Genomic DNA, 6919 nt, shown 5'->3' with positions numbered 1-6919 from the left:
CTAGTCTGTTATGTAAGAATTTAAGATTAATAAATGCAGAAGTGTGCTGCATCGCGTGACTGAATCATAAAATTCACTTCAACCCCAAAAGGAAACATCACGAAATAAGGTATTTAATATGTGAAAACAATGAAGCGATCTCTAGAAACAGGCGGTATGGAAATGGCATTAACTACTACTGTTCGCCTCACACAAAGTCGGTGTCTTAGAATGCAGGTCATTTCCTTGCAATGTAATCATAGCAAATTTCTCTCGCTAAACCGACGGTAGCCCACGTACCTTTTTAAAGAGGTTTTGTCGATGCACAACCCCTAGTAATGCCTTAAATGTTTTGGAACAAAGAAAGAAAGTTACTTTTTGCAGGAAGAATTATCCAAAGTAAATGTTTGAACAGTTTAGGAAGATTTTAATTAACACGGATTTCCTGTTCTCTCAAAAACACGTTAGGAAATGTTTCCACAGTATTAACGCCAGATACGGCCGGATTATAGACTTCAGTGTTAAACTGTTTAATACAGCCAGTTAGGCCTGTAATGAGGTAACAAAAACAATCTCAGAGGCTGTTTGTCGCCTATTTACACATTACCAAGTCTTTTCATCTTACGCAGGCACTCAAGTTGAGAACAAAACACAAACTCTCATTTTCGCCGACGAGCATGGCCTGCCAGTGGGCATCGGGGACTTTAGAATACCTCATGGCTTCTAGGAAGCATGTAACCGGAGAGAGCATTTCCGAACTACAATTCAACGAATCATTGATTGTATCCATAGCAAGTAGGTCGGTTCAATTTTTAAGAATGCAATTACAGGTACTCAAGCGACTGGTAAAGAAAGCAAAAATTAAGAAAAGGCGGCGAAAGAAAGTGTAATGGATTCAATTTTTTAAAGGAAATTGAAAAGTAGGGTCACGGGTCCCAAGCCACTGTAATCTCTTACATAACAGAAGTATCACGACGTAAACAGAAAACCTCATTGGCTTGTTTCTAGGAAGCACACTGACACCATAGTGACCCGAGTGTTCACTGAATTCCGGATCTTTAAAAATGTTGGACTCTTTGGCACTAAATGCAGTTGTACAACGCAGTCACTCGCGACAGGTGTCATAACTGTCTTGAAAAGTAAACAAACAGAACTCTGTGATAATGCTCACCTCATTGGAAAAATCAGCGCCCAGCTTTTCGACAACAAAATTACTGGCAAAACGTGGATTATCAATGGAGAGAAGACACACAATACAAATTCCCTGCAACTCATACAGCAAGGGTTCTCCTGCATGCAATAGGACAAATCCACTCTTGGTCCTTCATGGTCCTCAAAAGGAGAACACACCTGTCCTTTCCGAGATGGAGACAAGAGACATTTATTGTGTACCAAATGTAAGACTAACAGCAGAAAACGCTGACATGGACAATTCTGCTTTAAAGGCAGAGAGTAGTGACTTTTGGAATTTAGAAAGAGGTATGGATGCAGGATATTATCCAATGTATTCATTGAATCCAAAACCGTCGGCATTTCCTGAAATCAAACGGAAGCAAGTTATCCAGAGAAGGCATACTCTCTTAGTCATCACAGAGGTCGACGCATCAGAGACCGTTTCAGTTTCGTCCAGAAAAAGCAGGCAGAAAGAAAATCCCTTACCGCAAATTAGCCAGCCGGAACCTCACAATTCGCACAAAAATCTTGTACGCTCTGCAGACAGGCAGCCAGTGTCTTGTAAGCGATTTGGCGAAGTACTCAACAAACACGACCGTTCCCAAGTGTCACAAAAGCATTTACAGATGGTAGAAGGCCGATATCAAAATGAACAAGAAATAAAAGCTGTAAGACTTTATGAATGGTTGAAAGACCAGACGGACACGCAAGCAATAAGACTGGCGAGATAGAATATTGCCTAGTTTCAAAGACGAGAAACACATTGCAAAGCTGATTCTTGTCATGATTGTAATCAAGCTAAAGTGGGTTTATTATAACATGACAGATATCTGGGAGACGATGTAATAACATTATCCGCGTGTTTGCTCCTAAGCGTCTTGAGAAGGGGCGAAAAAAGCATGTTTTTGGTCATTTCTCAGTTTATATTGATCGCTAAGGTTTTTTTTTCTGGTAGCATTTTCATTTAAGAATTTTTAACCGCTATTTTTTCTTGTTTTAAAATTTGCACGCAATTCTGGGTTTGTTTGTTTGCGCTGTCATGGAAAATAATCCTTTTTCGGATTTTCCTTTTTTTGACGCTGAAAAATCCATTGATCCGAGATCAGAAATCCGTTTTTAGATTTTCCTTAAAAAACGCACCCTTAGTTACTAGAAACGCGACACGATCTCTTCCTTAAATGAAGGATTATCCTTCATTGTCAGTTTGCCTTAAACGAAGTATTATCCTCCGTTTTGATTACTCTGTCCCAGGACTTGTGGTATGAAAAAGAAAAGAAAAAAATTAAAGACAGCCCCTGGACAGGATTTGAACCTGGAGCACCCACTTTGAAGGAACTGTTTTTATCCACTTTACCACTAAAAGTCAGGTGACTAGAAAAGGTGCCGATTTTTTACCAAAACTAATTTTCATCGCCGAATAATGATCTGAGACTTGATTTTAAAATGGTTAGCTTTCTCTTGAAGTTTGGTAACCTACATTTTTCACTGTGTAAGCTTGCGTTATAGCGGGTGTTAAAACACGTTTACAACGGCACTTTTGAAAGGAAAAATATTGAAATTAATAAAAAATAACATCCTCGCAGCTAGTGATGTGGTAGTCTAGTGGTTAAAAATATGAAGGGGTTATTAATCACACGTTCCCAGGTTCGAGTCCTGAGAGTCCAGACACTGGGGTTCGGCTTTTAAAAGAAATAATTATGTTCATTTGCCATGATCCCTATCAAGCTTTCAGTGTCCAAAATGAACGATAACACTTCAGTTGGAAGGAATTGACAATTAAGAATAATCCTTCAATAGTTGAGGGAGAGATTTGGTTTAGAAACGCCATACTGCTTGTCACAAAAGTATGTCACTCTAACTTTCTCACTGCTCCTTTTAGACCTTTAAGTCGTTGTTTCATTTCTAGAGCGAACAGACAAACTGTGACGCAAAACTATGATGGAAGCTAGAGTTGAGACCCAAAATTTGCCTCAACATCCGTTCGATTTTGTTGAACGAGCGATGTGGAAACCGTTTGCCGCCGCCCCCTCCCCCACCCTCCCTTTTAACCGTGTTGAAACGCGTTGATATTCCTGTTCTTCGGCCATTACCGCTGTTTGTGTATTATTTTTCAAATTGAATTGACGTTGAATCGATTTTGAATGAGTTTAAAATCGTTAAAACTTTTCCACATGCAACATTGTTTGGTATGTCCGTGGGCACTAATTGGTCTCTTTTAAGAGACCAATGCGTTTTAGAAACCGCATCCATGTCCGTATCCATTGTAAAAACCGCGGCTGCAGCCTGGGACTAAATACCAGCCCTCTCGTGACGCTTTGTTGAATCAAATGTCGATGATTTGTTGAAACCGTTTTCCACCGTCAATATCCTTCAACAAAATCAAATGTTGCATCCGTTAACCCAGACCTTTAACAAATATTGATGCTTCTTAATGACCAAGCCCTTCAGTACATTTCTTCAAATTTGATACCGGATCATTTATTTCTTTGTCAGATGTAAACAAGAGTCAAACAAAGCACTTAACATCGATATGCAAAGAAGTTTAAAGCCAAGACACGCGCTAGTCTGTTATGTAAGAATTTAAGATTAATAAATGCAGAAGTGTGCTGCATCGCGTGACTGAATCATAAAATTCACTTCAACCCCAAAAGGAAACATCACGAAATAAGGTATTTAATATGTGAAAACAATGAAGCGATCTCTAGAAACAGGCGGTATGGAAATGGCATTAACTACTACTGTTCGCCTCACACAAAGTCGGTGTCTTAGAATGCAGGTCATTTCCTTGCAATGTAATCATAGCAAATTTCTCTCGCTAAACCGACGGTAGCCCACGTACCTTTTTAAAGAGGTTTTGTCGATGCACAACCCCTAGTAATGCCTTAAATGTTTTGGAACAAAGAAAGAAAGTTACTTTTTGCAGGAAGAATTATCCAAAGTAAATGTTTGAACAGTTTAGGAAGATTTTAATTAACACGGATTTCCTGTTCTCTCAAAAACACGTTAGGAAATGTTTCCACAGTATTAACGCCAGATACGGCCGGATTATAGACTTCAGTGTTAAACTGTTTAATACAGCCAGTTAGGCCTGTAATGAGGTAACAAAAACAATCTCAGAGGCTGTTTGTCGCCTATTTACACATTACCAAGTCTTTTCATCTTACGCAGGCACTCAAGTTGAGAACAAAACACAAACTCTCATTTTCGCCGACGAGCATGGCCTGCCAGTGGGCATCGGGGACTTTAGAATACCTCATGGCTTCTAGGAAGCATGTAACCGGAGAGAGCATTTCCGAACTACAATTCAACGAATCATTGATTGTATCCATAGCAAGTAGGTCGGTTCAATTTTTAAGAATGCAATTACAGGTACTCAAGCGACTGGTAAAGAAAGCAAAAATTAAGAAAAGGCGGCGAAAGAAAGTGTAATGGATTCAATTTTTTAAAGGAAATTGAAAAGTAGGGTCACGGGTCCCAAGCCACTGTAATCTCTTACATAACAGAAGTATCACGACGTAAACAGAAAACCTCATTGGCTTGTTTCTAGGAAGCACACTGACACCATAGTGACCCGAGTGTTCACTGAATTCCGGATCTTTAAAAATGTTGGACTCTTTGGCACTAAATGCAGTTGTACAACGCAGTCACTCGCGACAGGTGTCATAACTGTCTTGAAAAGTAAACAAACAGAACTCTGTGATAATGCTCACCTCATTGGAAAAATCAGCGCCCAGCTTTTCGACAACAAAATTACTGGCAAAACGTGGATTATCAATGGAGAGAAGACACACAATACAAATTCCCTGCAACTCATACAGCAAGGGTTCTCCTGCATGCAATAGGACAAATCCACTCTTGGTCCTTCATGGTCCTCAAAAGGAGAACACACCTGTCCTTTCCGAGATGGAGACAAGAGACATTTATTGTGTACCAAATGTAAGACTAACAGCAGAAAACGCTGACATGGACAATTCTGCTTTAAAGGCAGAGAGTAGTGACTTTTGGAATTTAGAAAGAGGTATGGATGCAGGATATTATCCAATGTATTCATTGAATCCAAAACCGTCGGCATTTCCTGAAATCAAACGGAAGCAAGTTATCCAGAGAAGGCATACTCTCTTAGTCATCACAGAGGTCGACGCATCAGAGACCGTTTCAGTTTCGTCCAGAAAAAGCAGGCAGAAAGAAAATCCCTTACCGCAAATTAGCCAGCCGGAACCTCACAATTCGCACAAAAATCTTGTACGCTCTGCAGACAGGCAGCCAGTGTCTTGTAAGCGATTTGGCGAAGTACTCAACAAACACGACCGTTCCCAAGTGTCACAAAAGCATTTACAGATGGTAGAAGGCCGATATCAAAATGAACAAGAAATAAAAGCTGTAAGACTTTATGAATGGTTGAAAGACCAGACGGACACGCAAGCAATAAGACTGGCGAGATAGAATATTGCCTAGTTTCAAAGACGAGAAACACATTGCAAAGCTGATTCTTGTCATGATTGTAATCAAGCTAAAGTGGGTTTATTATAACATGACAGATATCTGGGAGACGATGTAATAACATTATCCGCGTGTTTGCTCCTAAGCGTCTTGAGAAGATAATTAGAGCAATTGTGTCGTTTGTATATACAGATATATTTAATAATTTTTATAGTGTTTATAGATAATGCAAAATAATACAAAATCTCGTATTTTCATTTTTCTAATTTATCTTAATTAGCTGCAGGAACCTGAAAAGCTCTAAAAAATCTCCTTTTTACACATGAACTCTATGTCTTACGTTCATTAATCAACTTAAGCCGGTTGCCTCAAGGGGCGCATCATGGAAAAATACTAAAATCTCATGACATAACTTCTCATATCTCCTCGGCCTCGTATTTTAGCCGCTGAGAAAAATAACTAGGAAAAGCGGTTTATTTTGCCGGTAATTCTTATGAATTAAAATCCACCTTGTAGATTGAAACAATACGTAGGCAGTACTGAATTTACTGTCACGTTATGGATCATTATAGAGCTACGTAACTCAAGTGTTGTGCTACACTAACGCGTGTTCTAGTATTGATGGGTTTGCGTCCAATATTTTTTTTACAGCACATGCTAACTTGATGTAATTCTTGATCCAGTTTCATTTCATTAATTAAACTTGTTTGTTCGTTTTAATTGACGTTTGTGCAAAGTGAGCAAATAATCTTATTGAGATATTCTCGCCTTGAAGCCCGATAAGAAAAAAACACTGCTGCATCTTTTAAAATTCCTGGCAGAAGAGATTTAAGTAGCGAAAAGTAATATTCTATGATATTTCAACTTCTTTTGGAGGAATTAAAACGATGTAGCACTCGGAAAACCGCTTCCGGCTCATGTTGGTATTGTGTGTTAAATACAGCCAGCTCTATCGGCCCAAGCCTTCAAAAAGCATTCCAAAAGCCACAAACTGAAAGCTTCGAATTTCCTCGAAAACGCTTTTGACAAACACAATCTGTCGGCTCAGTCAGTACAACAGAAAAGCTATTAATTAGTTGTGGCTTCAACTCTTATTAGGGGAAAAGGTCTGCTTAACAGCAAGGCAATCATTCCCTACTGATTTCAAGAAAGTGATACTACAAGTACAATTGTTTTGACGTGAAACGCATCTTCACTGATCTTTTTGCCCAACATTTAGAGAATTTCTCCTCTTAAATGGAGAATTTGATTTTCTTTGCAAAGAAGTTTCTCGCCACCGGAAAATAAACAGACCAGAGAGCTGAAGGCCCAGAGGAGTGTTAAACCT

General features: G+C 39.2%; 1 long non-coding RNA gene across 1 annotated transcript; it reads left to right on the top strand.

Annotated features, from left to right (window-relative positions):
- The first annotated feature begins 3785 nt into the window (after positions 1–3785).
- LOC137978676 (uncharacterized) lies at positions 3786–6312 on the top strand. The gene is made up of 2 exons (XR_011118212.1): positions 3786–3928; positions 4700–6312. It is a non-coding gene; the product is annotated as an uncharacterized lncRNA (long non-coding RNA).
- Positions 6313–6919: the final 607 nt, after the last annotated feature.

This window comes from Montipora foliosa, chromosome 1 (assembly GCF_036669935.1).
Source record: "Montipora foliosa isolate CH-2021 chromosome 1, ASM3666993v2, whole genome shotgun sequence".
NCBI classification, from domain to species: Eukaryota; Metazoa; Cnidaria; class Anthozoa; order Scleractinia; family Acroporidae; genus Montipora; species Montipora foliosa.
Note: the sequence above shows the minus strand (reverse complement) of the source record. Positions and strands in the feature narration are given on the sequence as shown.